The sequence below is a fragment of the Marmota marmota genome, unplaced genomic scaffold (genome assembly GCF_001458135.2).
Source record: "Marmota marmota marmota unplaced genomic scaffold, marMar, whole genome shotgun sequence".
NCBI lineage: Eukaryota > Metazoa > Chordata > Mammalia > Rodentia > Sciuridae > Marmota > Marmota marmota.
Genome location: NW_025999891.1, coordinates 5,990,963 through 5,994,361, shown reverse-complemented (window position 1 = coordinate 5,994,361; position 3,399 = coordinate 5,990,963). Strand labels below are relative to the sequence as shown.

Sequence of the window (3,399 nt, the reverse complement as noted above, 5' to 3'; positions counted from 1 at the left end):
ATTAGCAAGACTGTCTCAAAATGAAAAACAAAAAGGAAATGCCAGGCAGGGTGGCACACACCTGCAATTCCAGAGACTCAGGAGGCTGAGGCAAGAGGATTGCTAGTTTTAGCCTACCCTTAGCAATTTAGTGAGGTCCTAAGCAATTTAGTGAGACCCTGTGTCCAAAAAAAAAAAAAAAAAAAGGTCTGGGGATTTAGCTCAGTGGTTAAGCACCCAAGTTCAATCCCTAATCCAAAAAACCAAAACTAAAACTCAAAAAGATATATCCATTTTTAAAATAAGCAAAATTAAACTACAAGGTATGCAGATGCAAAGAAGCTCTATTAGCTGATAAATAAAATGCAAGTGATTACTATAGAAGCAGAGGATATGGTTTTTCATGGTTATGGGGGCAACAATGGAAGGGACACTGAAATACTTCTGGAGCATCTGACAAAAGCCTCAGATCTGGGTAGAATTCCCTTTACAGTTCATTAATACCATCATCCAACTTGTGTGGCCTTTGAATCTGTGTTCTATCATACAATAAAAGATTTTAAATCTCTCTCTAGGCTGGAATATGGAACTAAAATTCACAACCTGAGGCATAACAAATATGCTTACTGAAATCTGCTTTCAAGTTAAGTAATACTTGTTGACAAAGTATATCTTAAATATCCTAAATGCTTTTACCTGCCTACAAATCAATGGTAGCTGCCGTATGGCTCTCACCCTGCATTGCCAGAGGCCCTATAGTCTGATCTGGACCCAAGTGGCAGGACCCCAAGGGGAGGACCAAGCCAGGAAGGGAGGGGCTGGAGGGGGCAGGGCTCTGCAGCTCCAAATTCTGTTCCCTAGGGAGGGCCGATTTTACCTCTGAATAGAGGTTCAGACTCATAGTCCCCACCCAGGTCTGACTGTGAAAGGGGCCACTGTGATCTTGTCAGGGAGGTGGGTGAAGTGGCTTGAGGTTCTCTTGTTTCTTTAAGGGCCAAGCTCTGAGGTAGAAACTAAGAATCTCAGGCCACTGGGCATTAGGAAATAACTTTAAAATTTAGTATCTAAGGCCCTTGAAATCCAGGGACTGTAGGGATTTAATGGAGGTCATGCCATAAACTCAGTTTCTGCCCCTGTGAAGCCAGTGACCTGCCTCCAGTCAGGCAGGGATGAGCATAGATGCCCACTGGCTTTCAGGGTAATTCCAAAGCTTGGGTCTGACTTGTCATCACTTCCATCTCCTCTCATCAACCCCCATCTAGAATCCATAACTGACCCCTGCCTCTGACCCTTCAGCTGTGGGGACCCATGTTTCCCCAACATCTGTCCATTGACCTCTTCTGGACTTTGGCTGATCCATGACACAACCCCCACCCCCAATCCCCGCCAGGGTGAAATTTGGTTCCAGCTACTACAGAAAACAGAGTTCAGCTGGGGAGCACTTTCTCAGTTATCCAAAGTAAGAGACAGATTCAAGGCAATACCCAGCACAGGGCATCTCTCTCTCCTTCCTATCCCTGAAATGCCTGGATTCTGCATAGGCTGAGGCACTTGTTGCAAAGGGACCTCTCTTTGCATTTAGCAACAATTTCATGATGACACTGACACCTAGCTCACCATTCCCTTTCAAAGCCGAGAGCATTGCTTTCATTTATTGGGATCTTAGGGTTTAAAAAATATATATATTTTGCTGCCTGAGCTCCATAGCCTGTTTCCCGATTATCTGAGATTCTGTTCCATTCAATTCACCTGAAGCTCTCCATGATCAAAGTTGTGCAACAGGCCTTGGGAAAAGTAATGTGCTTTTTATTTTTCCGTCACTTTAGTTGACTTATGGGATGTAGAATAAGGTGAAATTCTATTCACGAGACATTTGGAGTAATACGTTCGATGCTGAGTGTTATAATAGAAGAGGGGAACAGACTGGAGTGTATCAGAGAGTGTCAGGAGTCACAGGTACATCAACATCATGTCATATTAAAAGGGCTGTTTATTCTACAAATGACTCGGGGAGTATCAGAACCAGCTGGGTTCCAAGGGTCAGCTCACTCGTGCTGGGAAAGGACTAGGCACCCACCGGCCGAACCTCGCAGATACCTTCGCAGCCTGGCAGCAGGCGGCGCGCACGGCCTGTGCAACTCGCCTTGGAAGGAAACCGCAAAACCGAGGCCGCAGCTCGCGAACTCCGGCGCCCCCACAAAAAAAACCGAGAACCGGCTGGCCACACCACGCCCACCGCGGAGCAGGGGAGGCGGTGAAGACGATCGCCTACTGGAGTGGCGCAGCTGGGGGAGAGCTGCCTGGCCCCGCGGCGTACCTAGTTGTTCAGAAGTGATTAGGAGGAAGGACCGGAGGACGCCGGAGCAGAATCCAAAAGGGAAAAAAATGCCACACACAGGGTCGCAAGGAGCTCCTAATAGCAGGGGTCACTTCCAACCCAGGCACGGACGGGGTTCGAACCCGCGATCTTCGGTTTACGAGACCGACGCCTTACCACTTGGCCACCGCGCCTGACAGCCAAGCGAGCAGTGCAAGCTCTCAGTGGAGGGGAGGTGGCGCAGGCGCGGAGGGCGGCGCGGGCCGCTTCGCCTCGCTCCGCGCCTCCAGGCTGCAGGCCACCCGGGCTAGCGATCCGAGCGCGGATCCGTCCTTTCCGGGTCTCGGCCTGGCACCCCAACCCTGCCAGCTCGAATCCCAGCGCGTCTCCTGTCCCCAGCCCTCCCCAGGGCACAGTGCACCTGCAGCAAGCAAGAGGCTAGTGGTAGACTCCAAGGTGGCCGGCGCGCAAGTGTGGGAGAAAAACTTGGATGGGCGCTCTGAGAACAAAGCAGGGAGTCCCGAGGGATAGGGGCCAAGCTCTGGGGCGACGGGAGGTGACTTTCTCTCGCCGAGCCAGCAGCCAGTGGCTGCCTGGGGACAGCCAAAACCTCCCCCTCCAACCCCGCAGTGTTCTCATTGCGGAGAAGACCGAGTACATCTCCGCCGAGGCAGGACGGCCTCGCCTGGAGGAAGCGCTTTGGGCATTCGAGGAGAGGCCGGGGCACGTTTCTGCAGAAGGTGCGGTAATAGGGACGCTCTCAGGCCACCTGAATGAAGGGATCAGCTTGCAGTACTACGGACGGCAGGTCTCGATCCAAGAGAACCACCCAGATACAAAGGGCTGATCTTAAGCACAGAGCTCACAAGCACCTGGGATTAGTAAAAGCAAGACGTGGGATAAAATGTACCAGTTGCAAAGATACGACACACGACGTTGGTAAAGCTGAGAAAAATAAGGGGACAGGGAGACGGGGACAGGGAGACTGGGACTCGGGGTGGGGGTGGGGCAAACGGGCTTTTATTAGGTAAGGTTTAGTTTGTTATATGACAGGTAAGGGGGTTGGGAGCACAGTGCTTGTGCTACTGCACACTTCTTTGGCG

At 51.0% G+C, this 3,399-nt stretch overlaps 1 non-coding gene across 1 annotated transcript; it reads right to left on the bottom strand.

Moving 5' to 3' along the window:
- Window positions 1-2,418: 2,418 nt before the first annotated feature.
- On the bottom strand, window positions 2,419-2,490 carry Trnat-cgu. The gene has a single exon. It is a non-coding gene; the product is annotated as a tRNA-Thr (tRNA).
- Window positions 2,491-3,399: the final 909 nt, after the last annotated feature.